Here is a 21,223-nt window from a genome sequence, read left to right as displayed (position 1 = left end):
ATACGGTAGCCTACGTGGATACTTTGAAAAATACCTGAACAAGATACGCTACTGGACGAATCCAGTATCACAGGTAGAAGTGTTAAAAATTTTGAAAAGTCGTTTACCATCGCACATTAGAGAAAAAATAGTCACAGTGCCCAAGCACGACACTGAATATTTTCTGTCAGTGCTCGATTCTATCGACTTAATCTATGAGGAAAGACCTGTACTTCATAGAGCAACTGAAAATCAGGCACAACAACAACATAATTACGTAAATGAGTCAGCGAAACGTGATTTAAACACCATAGTAAGGTTGGTATACACAACAGCAAAATTAAATACCCAGAGATAACGAGTACAGTAATAGGAACGGAAAAAACAACGATTTAAAACAAATTTCCTAAACAACAGGGGTAATTTCAACGCACGAGCGAATTACAATTCACCATCGCAAGGCCCTATGCCGAATATCAATATAAACAGTCAGCCACAGCAGTGGCCAACGCACGGCAACAATGCCATGCCTCACGCTATACCACAGCCGACCTTTGGGCAGCAAAACAACTGTACAGCAGCTAACGACACAAATTGGCGAACTACACGCACAGTGCAACTCACTGAAATTTCTCCAGGTAATGAACTAAGTCACACTACGCCGTCGGAAAACACCAACCAGTCGTAGTTAAGCCCCAGGCTATTGACCTCTCAGGGAGTGGGGGCAAGACAGAACTACAAACATGTTTCATAAGATTTGACAAACGAGGTAACATCAAGGATGATTTGTATCAGCATGAGTTGGATATAGTAACTAAGATCAAGGAAGAACAAGTACAAGCAATCATTAAGGTGAAAATATTTAACATTGACACACAGTTAATTTTAGATACAGGTGCAACTGCCAACCTAATGTCAAATGTATTTTTTTGAGAACTGAAGAAGAGAGGTAAGTTCAAAACATTTCCCATACAAAATTGCAAGTTGCAAACTGCTACAGGGAGTAAGGATAAATTGTTTAAACATCAAGTACTTATTCCAGTTGTAATGGTCGCCTGGTCGTAGATATTGCTAATTGCTATAATCGCACTACTTCACTCCCATTTACGGAGCTTGTTAGCACTTGATGTTAGGTTGGCGCCATTACAATGCATTGTAGTAATCACTGCTGCTTGCTGGATCGCTGCTGTGTCTCGATGTTGATGCTGGCTCTAAATCTGGTTGTCTAGGGTTAAAAACATGAGGTCCCGTGTTTTTTATGTGCTTTTGATGATAAAGAATGAACGAAACCAACAAATATGTAAACTTCAAATATTTATTTCTCTGGTGGCCATCTTAATTCCACTGTCCACCAAAGACTATGACACAACACAACTTCCTTTACATGTTCTTTGCATTGTTTTTCCACCTCAAACAATAACACACAAACGCACTGTACCAAAGTGACATTCTGACTGCCCTTCGACCCTTCTTGCTGCTCGTATTTATAACATTGTCAAAGAACTACTAAAAAGAGATATAGTTTACAAGTCACATGTACATCTGTTATCATAATTTGTGCAGAAAAGTTATTAATTTGCATCGAGTGACATAATTTAACATGTTATTAAAATGACAGACAGATTTGTTGACTTGACAGAATAATTCTTTGTTACAAAAAGTCTGTTGTTTAGAAGTTTGTCAATTGACTTCTCTAATTTGCATAAATAAGTAATTAACATGAATTATTAAGAAATACATTGGTTTTCGTCTAAAACAGGATTGATTTCGTGAATACTAAGTGAAACCGCTCCTAGTGAACAAATAGGTTTCACAGGGTGATTTTTATTTAAGGAGATCCAAAATACCTAAGTTGTACACTATTTTTCGTACTTCATATTAATTATTTAAGATGAACTCAGTGTTTTTACATGATGACATTTGCTGTATCAGTGATCAAGTGATATTAACTTTTGTGTGGGTTAGTTATTCAGTATAATTTAATGGGTTGACTGTTTATGGAGACATGTTATGCAATCATTGTTAACATACACAATAACTTTTCTATAATCATAAATACTCGTTAAACTGGTTGAATTTAGAGGGTATCACATACTTCGGTACAGTAAAGCCTTTAATATGTTCCGTTACACAGTACAAATTGAATATTTTACAGTGTAGTGCAACTTTCTTATAATTGACAAACTTTTAGTTAATTGTGTTTTTGGCATGGACACATTTAGAACGTACAAAACACAGATTGACATAGGTAATTGTAAATGCCCCTTTCATGCAAAGGATCAGATCTTTTCTATTGATTTAGTCAAAACACCTGATGAAATATTGAGCAAGCAGTAAAGGAAACAAAAAAAAATTCGGAGTAGGTATTAAAATCCATGGAGAAGAAATAAAAACTTTGAGGTTCGCCGATGACATTGTAATTCTGTGAGAGACAGCAAAGGCCTTGGAAGAGCAGTTGAATGGAATGGACAGTGTCTTGAAAGGAGGAAATAAGATGAACATCAACAAAAGCAAAACGAGGATAATGGAATGTAGTCGAATTAAGTCGGGTGATGCTGAGGGAATTAGATTAGGAAATGAGACACTTAAAGTAGTAAAGGAGTTTTGCTATTTGGGGAGAAAAATAACTGATGATGGTCGAAGTAGAGAAGATATAAAATGTAGACTGGCAATGGGAAGGAAAGCGTTTCTGAAGAAGAGAAATTTGTTAACATCGAGTATAGATTTAAGTGTCAGGAAGTCATTTCTGAAAGTATTTGTATGGAGTGTAGCCATGTATGGAAGTGAAACATGGACGATAAATAGTTTGGACAAGAAGATAATAGAAGCTTTCGAAATGTGGTGCTACAGAAGAATGCTGAAGATTAGATGGGTAGATCACATAACTAATGAGGAAGTATTGAATAGGATTGGGGAGAAGAGGAGTTTGTGGCACAACTTGACCAGAAGAAGGGATCGGTTGGTAGGGCATGTTCTGAGGCATCAAGGGATCACCAGTTTAGTATTGGAGGGCAGCGTGGAGGGTAAAAATCGTAGAGGGAGACCGAGAGATGAATACACTAAGCAGATTCAGAAGGATGTAGGTTGCACTAGGTACTGGGAGATGAAGCAGCTTGCACAGGATAGAGTAGCATGGAGAGCTGCATCAAACCAGTCTCAGGACTGAAGACCACAACAACAATAACAACCTGACGAAAGTTAGAAAAACAAACCAGAGTCAAAGGTCATAGCACAATATTCCTTTCCAGCTGTGTATTTCACAAACAAATTTGATACTGAACAAGAAGCGAACACTGAGGTTTGTTAGGAAATGGTAGAGCAGAAACTAAGGAATTACAGGTACTAAATGATATCCAATGACAGTAACTTTCTGACTTCTTATTTAAGTATGTCAATGTTTTCAGTAAAGAGCCAGGAGTAATCAAAGACTATGAATATAAATTTGAAGTCTATCCACATGAGACATTTTGTATAATGTCAAACCCTATTCCATCAGCAAAACGAGAGGCAGTAAGGGAAAAGATCAATCGTATGATTAAATGGGGAATTATACAACCTTCATTTACACTCTATTGTAGTCCAATATTGCCAGCAAGCAAACCAGATGGTTCTGTAAGATTAGTTCTCGATGCTAGAGGTATCAATAAGATTATAATACCAGTATTCATAAGGCCAGAAAGTTTGGACGAACAGCTTCCAAAGTTTTATAATACAAAATATTTCAGTGTACTCGATCTCAAAATGCCCTAATGGCATATAAAACTCTGTGAAGAAAGTCGAAAATATACAGCATTTGTTTATGGGGGCAGAAGTTACGAATTCTGTGTTCTACCTTTTGGACTGAAGATTAGCACAGAAGTGCTTATATATGCATTGGACAAGGTTTTAGGACCAGAATCGCTTAGCAAAGTTACTGTCTATGTAGACGACCTGCTAATAGCCTCACCTACTTGGTTGAAACAAAGCAGGCTCATTGAACGGGTGCTTCAACGATTTGCAGATTACCCAGTAACAGCCAATTAAAAACGTCTAGTTTTGGTAAGGAGCAAGTCAAGTTTTTAGGACATATTGTGTCAGAACAAGGTATATTACCTGATCCGAAAAAACTTGATGGCATATGCAGTTGTCCAGCTCCAAGGAATAAAAAACAACTAAAAGCCTTTTTAGGACTAGCTTCGTGTTTTCGTAATTCGTACCACAACAACTGATGAACAGTGATGCATTGCTCAACTTTTTACGAATAAATAGGCTCTGGTTATGGGATGATAAGTGTCAAGAAGCCTTTAATAACATTAAGCAGCCATTGGTAAATGAAAACATTCTTAGCCACCCTGACAAGTCCAAGGATTTTTGTCTATGCACAGATGCCTCATCTCAAGGGCTGGGGGCATGCTTATTCCAGATGCGAGAAGAAGGAGGTAAAGAAGTACCCAAGGTTATCAGTTTTGCTAGTCCACATTATCAGAAACAGAATTGGAAAGTTTAGCGGTACTATGGGCATTTAAAAAGTTTGAAAATTTTTTGTGGGGCAAGTTTGCTGTGACCACCAATCACTGTCATTTCTTTTAACATGTAAACATGTAAACTATTGCATTGTAGACTAGCTAGAGATCATTTATGTTAAAGGAAGTCAGAACGTTATTGCAGACGCCTCGTCTAGGCTACCACAAGGTTTAGAGGAATTTACTGAATTAACAGAGCAAGATGCAGAAATCAAAACGTTATTAATGCAAGGTGCAACGCAACAGTCTAGTTACCATAAGTTTTGTAATCAGATGAAAATTATACAACAACAAGATAGCAGAAGGAGTAAAGTCATGCAAAACCTTAAGCAAGATGAAAGTGGAAAGGTAAGTAAATGGAATCAGCAGTACAAGGGCGTTTTGTTTCATAGGAAACATGAAAAATCTTATCAATGGTGTGTGTGTATCCTGGAAGATTATATCAACAAATTTATAAGACACACACATGAAGTACGGGGACACTATGGAGTGAGCAAATGTACTGCACTTCGTTATTTTCCAAATTTGAGAAGACGAGTACCACAGGTATTAAGAAAGTGTGCAATATGTCAAAAATCAAAACAGTCCAATGTGTCAAAATATACTGAGCTACACCCAGTATAAAAAACCCTCTACATACTGTATCCCTGGACATAGCCGGTCCATATCCAAGAAGTAAAAGAGAAGTAAGATAGATACTAGCACTATGCAATATTTTCTCGAAGCATATCAAAATGTATGCCATTAAAAATGCAACAGCCACAAATATCAGAAAAAGAATTGAGGAAGACTATTTGAGAAGAGTAGGTAAACCAAAGGTACTACTAACTGATAATGCTTCATATTTCGTTGGGCGGAAGTGGAAACAATTTATGACCTCACAGGACATAAAGCACATATCAGTAAGCTTTTTTCACCCAGAAGCAATCCCAGCTGAACGAGTCTTTAAAGAATTTAACGGGTGTATTAGGACATTCACCCCTCATAAACATACCCAATGGGTAGAATATGTAACTCATTTCACGCAAGTTATCAATAAACTTCCACACTCTTCAACAGGTTCCACACCTAATGAATTGATGTTCCGAACAAAGCAAACGAATGAGTGGGAGTTGTCCATACTAAAGGTACACACTACAGAAATGACATTACAAGATAAAATCAAACAAGCCATAGTTACTCTAGAAAACACTGTCGAGTATAGAAGGAAGATTTATGACAAGAAACTGAAGCATGTTACACAGTTTTTTGAAGGGCAGCGAGTCCTCTTACGGACTCACCCTAAATCGACAAAATTTGGCAAACTGAATAAGAAGTGGAAATTACTCTATTCAGGACCATATGTAATTTCCAAAATGCCATATCCTGGGACATAGAGATCAGCCTATGAGAAAACAGGAAGAGACAAGGGTGTCTACCCCCACAAAGTTATAAAAGTCTTTATAGAATGACGAAGTGTGATAACATTTTTTTTCACAAGATAATTGTACATAGTGTACATAATTCAAAGTGTAATTTTTCTTCTAGAGTGTATGTTAAGATAAAGTATTGCGTATAGTTACAAGTGATTCTTTTGATTTGTAAACATAGGCATAAAAATTATCAGCAATGAGAAGTAACACACCACTTCCTGCGAAGCGAAAATATAAACAAAATTAGCTTATGGCTGTGCTCATATGAGACAGACTGACTGAAGGTGCAGCCAAAATAGGAATGCAATATGTACCGAACTTAAATACAATGTAAACAGAAATACTACGTAAATACATGTACTGTCTAAGAAATAAGGAACCTATTGATATAAGTACACAGAGATTTAATTAAATACTAAGCTATATACAACATATTTACAACCAAAAAGAAACAAATTGAAAACCTGTATGAGATGTGTAAGCTAAGGACAAACGACAAAATACCGTTAGAAATGTCATATAATTTTCTTTGCAGGGAAAATGATCATAAAGGGTAACAGAATAAACGAATGCCCATAAATTTAAACAAAATATGGAAATATCAGCGGGCATATGGAATGACCAATTGCATCAGTAGCCATCGAGCTATGAAATGCAATTAGTTTTAAGTTTTTTTTTCTTTCAGCGACCAGTTCATCGTCATGGCGCAGAAGAAGAGAATTACGTCGAGAGTAGCAGGTACCAAATGATGAAACGGGCAGCACCTTGAGTAAACAATTTAGTTATAAGGATATTTACAATAAAAGTCATAAGGGAAATGAAAAATGAAATATGCATCGTCGCAGAGTGTCTCAGTGACAATTATCACTACCTATTCATACACACATCCTCACCGTCCTTCTAAATGCGAGAGAGTCAGACTGTGTTTGTCTAAAAACTGATGAAAGGCCTTCACAATGCCGTAAAATTAAGATTTATTAAAAAACAAAAAATTGAAACACCTAGTAACCAGAGGGTTGGCAAAGACGTTAATTATGAACTCGTGGTAAGGCGCAGACAAATGAAAACATTTTCCTATTCAATTTGTTGTTCAGTTTTTTTTGCTTTTTTTTTTTTAGTCAAACACAGTCTGACTCTCTCGCATTTAGAAGGACGATGAGGGTGTGGGATTTAAGAGATGAATTATATGTGTGAGTGAATAATACAATGTATCAAGCATTTTACTTATTGAAGTAAGTGAAGAGGAAAATTACAGAAGAGGATTTTCGTGATTACGACAAGCCCAGTGTCCCCGGAGTCCTTGGCCACCTACAGCTTCAACAAAAAGTAAGGAAGTCTGATGCCCAAAAGAATACCAAGAAGCACAGAAAATTTTAACAACGCAACCGTTTTCCACACTGTTTTAGAAATCTTGTTCTGTTTTGAAATCTGGAAAACCTAGTGACAAAACGTTACATTTTGTGTCCAAGTTACTATGCTGTTGTGTAACTATATTGAATTTTGTGTCATATCATGGAATTTAGTGTTCACAGTTGCCAGCAATTGCTGTAACAGCGGATGGGGGGTTCTGTTATCGTTACTATCAGCTGTACATTGCATGATAATATTCGGATTACCGATAATCGGTATCCGTCCTGTGTTGTCAAAATACATTGCTATTCCACATTCCTCTATTTCCTATAAATCGCTTTGGGAGATGCGTGAAACAGTCTCATCGATAGTCATCATGGTATCATCCAGTTTGTCTGCGTATCTGTGCTGTCATTTGTTACATCTGTGGTACCTATCTCTGATTTATGTCGGCTTTCAGCTAGCTGCGTGGTTGGCGTTCCGTTTCGTTCATCTGTTCATGCAAATCACTGTCATTTAAATCACTGTCATTTTGGCCGATTGCACCTTCTGCACTACAATCAGCAATGGGTAATTTTTGGTCAGCCATTTTGTCGTGCCAGTAATTACCAAAAAATTAATAAAAACCAGTAGAAAAATTTTATGTACAAAAATCTTGCACCTGGAACTTCCTGTTTCCTGTGAAATCACGTTTCGATGAATTCCTGTCAATTTCGCGAATAGTATTACGACACAAATGATTGAAATTTTCGTAATAATTTACACTATACTGATGAGTCAAACTTTGGTATTACTTTGGAGTCCTTTCGCTTGACAAATTTTCAACTAGGGAAATGGTGAAGAAAAAGGAAAGTTTAACTACGACAAGTGAGGCGCTACTAAGCGAAATCGTGCAAGCTATTGCGTAAATTTCCTGCCTTCTCTGCGTAGTGAAGCAGTTCACTTACGTCTCCCGTTCATGGTTAAATTGGTCGTTTTAATTCTCTGCTCCTCGTTTTTTATATTATGCTCCGCGTTTCCATGTAATATGGCTTTTGTTGCACTCGTATTCATGCAATAAGAAACTAGACAAAATTAGCTTTTATTTTACACAGTGATGACCAAATTCTTTCATATGTTCATCTAACATTCGCTAGAAAAATTCTGTTCATGTTTAGCTATGACTTTGTCCTGGAAAATTGGTAACCAATTGTGTTAGTCTGTGGCTCGTTTTGGGAATAACCATGCTGGGAGACAGCCCAACAGTTAACACAAATTGTATGAATTGGCACGAAATTTACGTAATGAGAGATAATTAGTACTTGCAGTACTGGAATTAAAGCCTGGACTCTTGTCGAAACTAAATTGGTGCCATGAACAGTCTTCCTCGTAGCATAAGAAAAATACAGTGCAATGTACTAATGCTGAAGTCACAAAAGTGAATAATGTATATAGGGTAATTTTTCTTATTCTGTCCAGGAGATTTTTTAGAATATTTGATTTTGCAAAAAAATTGATGCTTAGCAAAAATCAATTGTTCGATTATTAGACATGTATATTTAATAGAAGTCACTACAGTGCGTTTAAAATTAGTTGCGACTTTTGACGTTTGGCTCCGCGGCGGGGACGTGACGCCATTACCCAGGTAACACCAATGGCGAGCCAGCTTTCCCTACCACGCCGCCAGCAGTTCGGTTGGTAAGAGCCCCTGCTGTCAAGTTGTGGCTAAACTGTACGACGTGGTGCCGCGCATCAGATGCACCTTCATACATTACGTCTCGTTGCAAAGTGATATTTTCTGGCGTTGAATTGCTCTGCAGTCGTCAGGTATTGTGAACGAGTATTTCGTGTTGGCGTTGCATTAATAACAACAGTGCAGTACGTCTGAAAACACAAGATTCACAATAAAAGTGTACGTTCAGGAACACATCCACTGGCTGTGGAAATAATGTGCTGCAGCAAAATATTCCTCCGAATTCGACAATAATTATGGACATTGTACCGTACCACTCTGATGGTACAGATAAAGCTACAACAATGCAGTGGACGAAAGCGGATATTTGGTTCCTGATACAAAGAAATGTCCCACTGGATAAAGTTGAACACAGCAGGTATAAAGCGAAGTTAATGGAAGTGAAGTGCTGTACAAGCCAAAAACCCCACGGTATGAGGTCGACAAACTGGCTGACTCTAAAGGACTTAGTTTAATCAGCCTTTATCCGTATCACGCTAATTAAAACCCGACTGAAAATAAGCTCAGTGAATCTAAAATGCTGAAAGAAGAAGCCATTGGAAATGTTACACCACAGGACAGGTCTCGAGTTGTCAGCCATACCAAGCAAGTAGTTGAGGAGAGATGGATTCACAAAGGACTATGACGAGTTCTGAGCAATACGTAACTTCTCTTGTTTCCACGTTAAAATTTGCTTATTTTGCCAAAACAAACCGTAGTTTGGAAATGTTTCTATCACTAACATGCCAATGCAGTTGAAATTGCGATAGATTCATTAAATAGTGTGTTATTAAACTAGTAATGAAGGCAAGTCAGGGCAACAACTTACGAAACAGCCGATTCTCAGAATAAAGTAAACGTGGAACTTCTTCACTTATATTGTCACAAAACCCACAGAAATTCTCGTTTAACCAGCTATTGATGGTCCTTTAAAATTACATTATTGCACTGGAAAAAATCTGTAGTTGCTTGACTATCGCGGCGGATATGAAAGTTTCGGACAATAGTCATACAGCAAAATATTCTGCTCTTTGTGTGCTATCAGATGCCAAAATCTTTTTTCGATACCTCGAACGGTTTATGAGATACGTGGGATTTATGACTATTTCTTTCTGGCTTTTTCGCTGGCACGTGCTTTCATGACAGAGTGGTTTACATACACTCCATTTTCTCGAGACTGCAGAGATATCCCTCCAAGTTCAAACAATAATTCAATATGTTTTCTACATTATATGACCTAACATGCACGAAACACAAATTCATAGCAGCCCTTAAGTTTCACTGCAAACTTGCAATACTTTACCTAAGATGGAAATATTATAACTACGAGCAGTAACGAAATGCTACGCAGTTTATCATGAAGCTAACGAATTAACCTGTAAGATCTGCGACAATGGTGGCCGATGTGGCCGAGCGGTTCTAGGCGCTTCAGTCCAGAATCGCGCTGTTGCTACGATCACAGGTTCGAATCGTGCCTCGGACATGGATGTGTGTGATGTCCTTAGGTTAGCTAGGTTTAAATAATTCTAAGTCTAGGGGACTGATGACCTCAGATATTAAGTCCCATAGTGCTTAGAGCCATTTGAACCATTTGTGCAACAGTCAGCTGTTTTTATCTAATAGATTCTTTTAAATCGTTTGAGAAAGATTGCAGATCAGCCGACTTGCGCGGCTTGCTGGTCATGCAGTCACCTGTTCACGTGTCCAGCTCACCCTGGCAACTATGCTTCCTCCCACTTGTTCCGCACTGAACTGTCAGAAGCCGCAACCAATTTTACATGCACTGTAGTAGGTTGCACTGATATCATTAATTTACCTCTAATTTTTTGTGGTTCGCTGATCATGCAGTCCATCCACTAAATCTTGATGATTAGTACATATATATTTAAAATGCGTTGCAGGATGAAAGAAATTACTGCCTCTTCTTATGAAAGTCATGCTTATGAACAAATCTTGGAATACTTTGGCGTAATAAATAAAAATATTCTTGTGGCTATGATGATTTTAATATATATATATTATCTTGCAGTTTTATACACACATACCATTTAATACACACATTGTACGCAAGAGTAAATATTACATGTCCTTTTTATGTGAGGTCTTAAACATAAGTGCTCTCAAGCTAAACTGAAACAAAATTTGTTAAAAAAATTGAATATTCTCCAGACATTGTTCTTCTGTTACAACTTACAAAGACAATTTTAAAAGCATATCTTTGCTGTCTTTTGAGGCAATGTAAAAATTTCTTATTACTGAAGGGGAAAAGAAATCATCATACAAATTAATAACGAAAAAAATAAAAGGATATAATGTTGGGAGCTGGTTGTTTAGGTATTACACATATGGCAGATCAGTTTTCTCGAGTCTGGTGATACACACCTCTACCCAAATCCAAAGAAGAATTCAGTATGTTAGCTAAATTTCTTACACAATAACATATTATGTCATATGCACCAAACGCAAAATCATAAGAGACCCCTATTTTTCATTGCAAACTTTTCCGAAATTCGCGCAGTGCTTTACTTCCACGTAAATATCACAATAACAATGTACATTGACGAAATGATGGGCATATCATCATGAACCTTACACATAAAGCTATTATTAAAGAAAAAATTAGTTTTTTTAGCGAATAGTTGCTGTAAAATCGTTTGAGAAAGATTGCAGGGCGTACACTTCTATTCCATCATCGCCAACCAGCTGAAAGGTGGAAAAAACTTGATGGCCTTCCTTTCCAAACAAACAGACGAATCAACTCAATCAGGGCTTTGGACGAAAACAAGTCACTGCTCATTGGTCATGGTATCCTGTGTGGATTTTATCTCATTGCGGAAAGCAACTTTTTTTCTTGTTGCATGGAGGAGTGAAATGAGTTGCTCTCGGTCGAAGTTCTTGGCTCACATTCATTTCCTGGTGGATGCCATCCATTCTCTTCAGTGGAAGAAATTCTTCAGTGCTTTTTATTCGGCGCTGCAGTCCAGGCACGTTGTTCAGACGATTCTATTATGTTGAACTGTATACTGTAGTCGCGTAGCTATATGAATTTACATGCAGCTTGCTACGTTATAAGATTTGTTGTTGCAGATGCCTATGTTTTGTGTTTGTTTCCATTTAGTGTATTATGCATCTTCTATCTATGGCTTGGCAATAAATACAAACTGCACAATTGATGGAGGTAGGCATGTCTGTGAACTGTGTTGTCCACTTCATCTTTCACATCTTCGCTGTCCTCTGCATTGATTTCTAACATGGCTGTAGCATGGGCATTTGAAACAACAACTGCACAGTTCTAAGAACACTTCGCTCTGTGAATATATACAAATTTATGTAAAGTTTGAGTATCAAATGGTAATAAACATGTTTTATGTTTCCAGATCATTTCAGTCTCACGACTCGTTTGGAAACCTTTATGTTTCTGTAGCTTTAAATTCACTAATAATAACGTCCAATATTTTCTATCTACTTACTGAGAAATCAGTGTCTCTGATTACATCACGTTTCTTCACCATATGTGTGAGAATGTACATGTGCCAATTATGTTCTTTGAAAACTTTTTCCATTACTAACTGGTTGGCTGTCTCACTTGTTGCAAGAAAGATCTATTTTTACACTGTTTTTGCCAATAACAGACACATTCACAATATCAGATTTCAAAATCGGTACTTTTCTTATAAATTTGTGTACCACAGCCATTGGGTGGAGTTTACCAATACTTCTGTCGAGACTTTCGCCATACACTGAATATCATTCATCTTATATCCTTTTATTGGAATTAGCTGTGATCCTTCCTACTTGTTATCTTTGTTGTTTTCCTTTCAGCTGATACTTGCTGTCAGTTGTGCAGGCTTTCCTATCTTTGTGTCGTCCCTGGCGTGTTCACTTGCTTTTTTTCCACAGTTCTTTTGTTCATTGTCCTTTTGTCGAGATTAAAGTCCGCTTCAGATTCATCTGTCCTCTCTTTGATATCTGTAAAAACGAATTTCAACAACAAATAGCTGATATACTTAAAGATCATTTTATATCCAACAAAACAATACTCAAGTGCTTTGTATAATTACATCTTTACTTCACTTTCACAAGCAAAACAAACAAACTTACATCCTATTAACCAGTGTACATCATCCTATTAACCAGTGTACATTATTACAAACCTACTTCACTGTCCTACAAATATAATTAACTTATTGCATTTGCATTCATTTTGTTTCTGTAAGCGGATGATTTTGAGCATTCTCACTCCATGAGCCATATTAGACTGTCATACAAAGTGAATGTTTGTCAAGTGATCATTCATGTCTCATATGAGCACTTAAGTTCGGAAATAAAGCCTTGTTTCAACACTTACTCATAGCTTCAATATTCTGTGGATATACATATTGCATGACTTGTGAAACCAAGTGGCCCACTTTACTACCATTTCTTGTTGTTCTAGGATGTGGCAAGCGTGTATGAAATATAATCCTGACATAATCATATGCTTTCAAAGGTTTTAATGACTTAAGTTACATTTGGTCACTGAAATGAATCAATGTTAACAGGTGAAAATTTGTGCCAGACTGGGGCTTCAACCCAGATTTCCCCCTTTATGCGTGCAGTCGCCTTAACCATCTCTGTTGTCCAAGCCCACTTCCCACCTGAGCTAAATTTCCAGGCTTTTGCTTACTACTTATGTAGCGACACCTACCAAGCTGACTGTCACTCCCAGCGCCTGACTTCCAGAAGAGATCGGACACAGTGTGCATCCACACTGAAAAACAGGATCGTTTTCATTGTTAAGTTATTGATATACATATCTCAATACGTTTTATACATATATACAGGGGGTCCATGAAGTCCCTTTACAACTTCAAAATTTTATTACAATGGCAGTTGTTGAAATACTTTAACAACCTTTCTTTTATTATAATCAGTGTTTATAAAAGTGTTTTTGACAGTGTTTAATAGATCTCTGTGTGGGCGCCTTTAGTTGCACGAAGCACATCAAGATGGTATTCGATTTCTTGCCATGTTCGAAGAATAGCGTCATCATTGGTGGCAATGGCATTACAAATCCTTTGCTTCAGGTCGGCAATGTCCCATATCTGTGTTTGATACACAATATCTTTTACATACCCCCATAAAGAAATCCCAAGGGAGTGATATCTGGCGAACGCGGTGACCAAGGAATTGGCCCATCCCTCCCAATCCATTTGCTTGGAAATGTATCATTGAGGAACCGATAAACATGCAGTTCCCAATGTGGTGGTGCACCATCTTGCTGGAAAACGATAGGTGTTTGTAAGTTAGTCAGTTGTGGTGCTACATATTCGGTCAGTAGTTCTAGGTAACCAACTGCACGAATGGTTGATTTATTGCAAAAAAATGGACCAATTATTTGGTTGCACATGATTCCACACCACACATTCACTTTTGGACTATCCCGGTTAAGCTCTCTAGTCACATGGGCGTGTTCAGATCCCCAGCTTCTCACACTGCGTCTGTTTAATGTCCCAGAAACACGAAAAGTTGCCTCGTCACTGAAACAAATTCGCTTGAGGAATGCTTCATCCTTCGAAAGGCGTTCTAGCATGTTGAGTGCAAACTCTGTCCGTTTTGGCTTGTAATTTGCATAAAGTGTCTGTAACAGTTGCATACACACGTAAGATCTTGTGGAGGACCTTATGCACAGTTGAACGTGGTAATTGCAACTGTCTGGCAACAGTGCGGATGGACTATGTAGGTGAACGAGTGAAGACTTTTAAAACGTGATCGACGTTTTCCTCGGATTTTCCTGGTCGCTCACTCCTCCCTTTATCCAACACTGTCCCTGTCTCCATAAATTTTGGTGCCATGCACGGATTGAAGGTCGCGATGATGGATCTCTTCCATACTTCGTTCTGAAGTTTCGTTGAGTCTGAACATCTGATTTTGTATCACTAAATCAGGACATATATTGTGCCTTCTCTTGATGAATTGCCATTTTATAGAGGTTCGGTTCCTTCCATCAACAGAGTATCTGAAACACAAAATTTCAGTATATATAAAAACTTTAGTAAAAAGTGATTACAATGAAAGAAATTTTGTTAAAATATTTCAGCAACTGCCATTGTAATAAAATTTTCAAGTTGTAAAGGGACTTTATGGACACCCTGTGTGTGTATGTATGTGTGTGTATGTATGTGTGTGTATGTATGTGTGTGTATAATCATATGCATTTGTAGAATAAAAGTTAAATGTTGATGCAAAATACCACAGAACTGAGCCACATTTCATAAAATTAACAGAATATGTGTCTCAAAAAGCTGATGTGACAACTCTTCATTTACAGTACATACACTGTTACATACTTAAACATTCTTCATTTATGTACTTCTTCTGAAAGGCCTTTATCATGTTATTCAGATGACTATTTCACTGCTTAAGGCTAAAGTTTGGCTCCTGAAGAAATTTTTGTACATATAAGAATATTCTGCCCTGTGATAATTGTTATGTTAGAAGAGTTTTCTTTATTTTCGGAACTGCTGCTCCAGTAAATAACAATAATTTGTGTGCATCGAAATCAAAATGCGCTGAACTTATTGTATTGTACTTGAAGGGTGTGTTGTATTTCGTAAAACCTTGATCCACAACTTTTTCCTTGCGCTGATTTCGTTAGACTATAAATTGTAAATATAAAAGTAAGAGTCATCACTAACAGACACATTGTTTGCACTGACATATGAACTGCAATGTTTAGTTAAATGCCATAATTACGTAAGCCCAGACCTATCGTTTCCCAATACTACAGGGAGGCAAAAGATTTTAATTTTTTTTATACATTCGATCACTAATTGGCAAGAGTCTTTGTGTTTATTCAAATGCAGCAACATAAAATTCCAAAGATCTAATTCTGATTTCACGAACGCCAGAAGCTGGCAGCTTTCCTAGCAATGTTTCACTCTAAGACCCTAAATGCTCTTCACTTAAGGGAAGGACGTTTCGAGGACAATGTGGATTAAGAATTTCAATCTCTTGCCGCACTGTTACTGACAAAAATTCTGCTCGATTTATTTAAGAAGTTTAATAGAATTTTTTGCTAGGGAACGAAGAAGAATCTTCTGGCTGCCATAGAGGAAGGATGTGGTGTCAAGGTTATTTAGTTTACTGAAGATGAAATCAGTACTTTGTAGTTTATCCTCAAATGCAACTAAATTAAAAGCAGTGTAATGAGAACCAGTTTTCAACTACACAGTGTGTGTATTAAAGCAATGCTAACCATCTTGTAGTTGCTGGTTTCGGTATATTATTCTTTTGCACGTTCACAAACACTTGGATCTCAAACAGCTGTGCAAATGCTTGTGAGTATGAAACAAGTAAGACGATATATTTCTTAGAAGATCTTTTGGTACATGAGGGAGTTTTTTTCACAAGATTTGCTAGCTACTAAGGTTGCTGAACCACAAACGCATTGAATTAAAGTAAAGCCATTTACTTCTTCTTTAAGGCCAGAAGCAAAATAATCTCTAACATTGAACATTACATTGGTACCATCACACGAAATGTCTACAGAATATTTGTTATTAGGATGGCACTTGCAGGCAAGCATGCTATAAATGCCGTATAAGTTTTATCTGCAGGAACAATCGCTAGTGTCCAAACCAATGAGTTCTAGAAGATGTGTTCTGATTCTTCGTGAAAGTGGAGAAAGATACATGAACAGAACACAATGGGATTTATGTAAGCTAATGTCTGATCTTCTTCAGAAATGCTTTCCTTGCCATTGCCAATCTACATTTTATATCCTCTCTACTTCGACCATCATCAGTTATTTTGTTCCCCAATTAACAAAACTCCTTAACTACTTTAAGTGTCTTATTTCCTAATCTAATTCCCTCAGCATCACCCGACTTAATTCGACTACATTCCATTATCCTCGTTTTGCTTTTGTTGATGTTCATCTTATACCCTCCTTTCAAGACACTGTCCATTCTGTTCAACTGCTCTTCCAAGTCCTTTGCTGTCTCTGACAGAGTTACAATGTCATCGGCGAACCTCAAGTTTTTATTTCTTCTCCATGGATTTTAATACCTACTCCGAATTTTTCTTTTGTTTCCTTTACTGCTTGCTCAATACACAAATTGAATAGCATCGGGGAGAGGCTACAACCCTGTCTCACTCCATTCCTAACCACTGCCTCCCTTTCATGTCCCTCGACTCTTATAACTGCCATCTGGTTTCTGTACAAATTGTAAATCTTTCTTTCATGAAAGACTCCAGTTCACATACAGATACAGCACCTCTGCTTAAATGAAAAGAGCTGCCGTAAGAGTGAGCTGAGCATCTCTTTGGAGACTCCCAGCAGAAAGGGGCATATGATAAATAAATGACAATCTAAATTTTCCTAATTTAGGCACATGCATTTATCTTTCGGGACATTCTTTAATGTAGAAAATGATCTTTTTTACCCTGCAAGACGTGAGAGATGCGTACTTAACTGAGGAAATTTCGTTAGTGTAAGGTTGAGTGGTTCTGAATCTTTAATATTTTCGCCACGAAGAATTGTTATAGCCTCGTTGTCGAACAGAGATCTCCGAAGCCCTGTCGGTAAAAATTACTATTTCCTATAAAATTAATGCTTGTCTGTTCACGATCACTTCCTCATCTCAAATCCAGACTTAAAGAAGAGTAAGATGACCTTGGAGGGAGAACAGAGATTAACAGCTTGTTAGTGAACTGCAGCACTCCTAAGTAACGATATTAAATCTCCACCTGGTGAAAATTCCAAGATCATTGTCGAGTAAAATGGTTTATCGTTCTTTATGGAAAATTTCAGAATAAATTAAAAACACGAGTGTTTTTAGGGTCCTCTTTAAGTAATCAGACCCCCCCCCCCCCCTCTTTGGACAAAATCCTGGCTACATCCTTGGATGTGGTAGCTGTTTAATTAAAAATTAGTTATTCGATATGCCTATAACAAAGAATCTAATAATATTCTAAAATCTTGGAAGATTATCGCGTTTGCAAATGATATTTACATGCCAGCTGTTGGTTAGTTTGCTATTGCATATAGCATTTTCGCCTCCGTGCGTTATTTCCTTTATAAATGTGTTTGTCGCCCCTGATTTATCCGTGTGCGAAATCTATTTTCGGATCCAACATTTGTGTTTCTTCTTCCTTGTATTCAACTCTTGTCACAGCCCTCTTGCCATAATCTACACCATGCATCCGTACCCACCCATATGATCTCAGTTGACACCAACGAGTTAAAATTTTAACTCGTTGGTTGACGCCTTACTGAAAACTGTGCATACGTAGAATTTGTGGCGTTCGATGTCAACGGTAAGTCACGACGCCACAGCCGAAAGCCAGAAGCTGTGGCACCACATCAGTTGCGTGTGTGAACCCGGCTTAACTTCAGCGCGCGCATAGATATTGAGCAATCATTTTCCCACGCTTCATACATGAATGGTACAATAAACAATTGTTAAAATAGGACGTACGCCGAGAACCGTTCGCAGAGCTTAAGCCCGGTCCACACGCAACGATCTGTCTGCGCAGACATTGGCGCAGATGTCTGTACATGCAAAAGATCGCTGCAAATGTGGTGTGTTCACACGACACAAACCCCAATCTACTACTCGCCCGCCATCTGTCGGTGTAGAAAAGAAAAACCCGTGGCAAGCGACTACGCTCCCCGTAAACGTCAAAAATTTAATTCAGTTATTTTGAAATATAGAAATGGGGGAAGTTCTGTTGTGGTCTGTGTTCGCAACTTGTGTTGCAAAAAACATTCAGACCAACCGCAGGAAACAGAGAAGGCGGTCAAAATGGTGTAGACAGTGGTTGCTAAAGCGAAAGGAGTTTTCTCACGTACATTTACTGCGAGAGTTGCAGGGCGAACCTGTTTTGTTTTACATTACCTCGTGTTCCATTTCCTGGCACATTGACACTCCAATTTCATCTTCAATTGTACTCCTGCTTGGTCTTGGCGTTTCTTGATCACTACGAAAGCCAAGCAGATCAAAATACCATAACGTTGGCTGGTATACTTGATCTACTCTTACACCAGATCTTGTAGATTTCTGAACTTTGGATAACTCTTTTCGGTAAACAGTTCGCTGACAGACTTAATTTACTTAGCTTGCCTTCATGAACTCATCCTTCAGGACAGCGTAAATAGCTTCACATATGTTGGGTATTATTTTACTCAACGCTTGTTTCGATATTTCAGTTGAAAATTCCAAATCCTTGTAGCTCCTTCCTGTTGCTAGGAATCTTAATGTTACCGCCAGCCGTTCATGAGGAGACATTGCCCTTCTCATAGAAGTATTTTTTCTCATAATATGAGGGGTTAAAAGCTTTAAGTTTAGACATCCATCCGCAAATAATTTCGCCAGTTCGCAACGAATTTTTTTTTTTTATTACCGTTTCTCTGTTTGCCGAGGCGTCAACTGCCCGCAATTTTTCAATTAGAGCATTGTATGCTGCTGTCTTTTTGTATCGGTCACTATATTCTTTACTTTTAATCTTCCACAAACATGGGTGGTTTCTATATATTTCAATGAATTTACTTACAAACTCTCGAGAACACTGACGAGTATCAGCCATTTTAATGCCCTATGCGCACAAATACAAACACTAGACTGAGCAAACAGCTGTTTCGTGTCAGATTTGCGGCGATCTCCTGTCCACACGCTCCAACTTGTCTGCGCAGATGTGGTTTGTACCCACAGATTTGAGAGGTTTCGCTCAAATCTCCAACTCCAACTTCCAGGTTTGCACACACCTCTCGTCGGTGCAAATCTTCTGTCCAGTATCCACACGCAACGATCTGTCTGCGCGGATGTGATGTGCGCAGACAGATCGTCGCTTGTGGACGGGCCTTTAGAAGTAGATGTTAAACAGGTCACCTTTGAAACGTCATAATTCAGACGTCCACTATTAGATTTGTGAGTACAGTTTTTAGTAGGCCAGTACTTACATGTTTTTGTAGGCCTGTAATCGGTCAATTCCTTAATGATATGATTTCTAAAAATTTTAAACGTGTGGGAAAAACCGTGATCTGTTGGGAAATTATGTGGATGTATGAGGGAAACCTGAGATACAGTATCTGGCACCATTGGGATTTACTACCAGTTCCCGCCGGTAGAAAAGAGTTGAAATGTTGAAGTGAGTTGAAGATAATGTATGGAGTGTGCCACTGCTCGCAGTTTGTGTGGCTCTTAATTTCTTCTGAAACTGTGCCGGTGGTGGTATTATTTGAGTTGAAAGTACTAAAAACGTTAAGGGTAACGGTTGTAGCCACGTTGCTAAATCTGTTACCGTACAGGGACATAAGATACAGTCGTGCATATTATCAAGAAACTATGATATAGTAAACATGCTTGCGAAGTAAGTGTATGGAGGTAATGAATCTTTATAGATATTGCTCTTAAGCATGTCGATGGTAGACTGGAAACCTCGTAATTTCATTTTGTTGAATTTTGCAGTTGAAGCAAATAGGTTTCTTAAAAAATAATGACGTTATTAGAAAGCTGCGTCATGTGTCACTGTATAATAGAGACCTAGGTATTTACAGATTAGAGACATCCATGCACTTTCAGATCTCTTTGATTATGAATTTGTTGGTTACTTGAATTAAGAGTTTTCATAGATATATGGAGTTACGAGATATGCTTGAAGTAGGCCTATAGAAAGTGTGCCGTGTAGTATATAGATGAGGTCTCTGAAACATTTTATAATAATTTGGATGACTTGATGCGGTCTTAATGTTTAAAATGCCCTGTTATCGGTAAACATTAGGCTTCGCAACAGGTCTTAATTAACGTATAAATTCGTTGGCAGCAGTCTCCACAAGCGAGACAGAAAATGCGTGTGTGAATTACACAGCTCAGTACTATGTGATTCGAAAGTTTTAATGACGTAAAATGTTTACTGTAAAAGTGCAGAAAACCATTGGTCGTGTAAAGTTCGTTTTTATGTAAGCTATTAAAATATTAGCTGTGGCAGACAGCATGTTTAGTGCTGTCTTAATGTGTGTGTGCAAGATGCAGACACAAGAATCATATACTCAGCTGAAGGGATTGAATAGACTCTGGTACCATATGGTTAGAATTTTCGTATTTCACTAGTAAAGCAACACATAAGACTACAATGTTACATTCTTTTTCTAAATGTCTAAAGCAAAGTCTTATTTTCCTGCTTTGATATCTCATACATAATATGTATGTTCCTTAACATTTCATGTGCTGTAGTGTTATAAGAACTACTACTTGATCTGTTAGTCATATATATCATTGGCTTCAAAT

Source organism: Schistocerca cancellata, chromosome 5, assembly GCF_023864275.1.
Source record: "Schistocerca cancellata isolate TAMUIC-IGC-003103 chromosome 5, iqSchCanc2.1, whole genome shotgun sequence".
In the NCBI taxonomy this organism is placed as follows: Eukaryota; Metazoa; Arthropoda; class Insecta; order Orthoptera; family Acrididae; genus Schistocerca; species Schistocerca cancellata.
Note: the sequence above shows the minus strand (reverse complement) of the source record.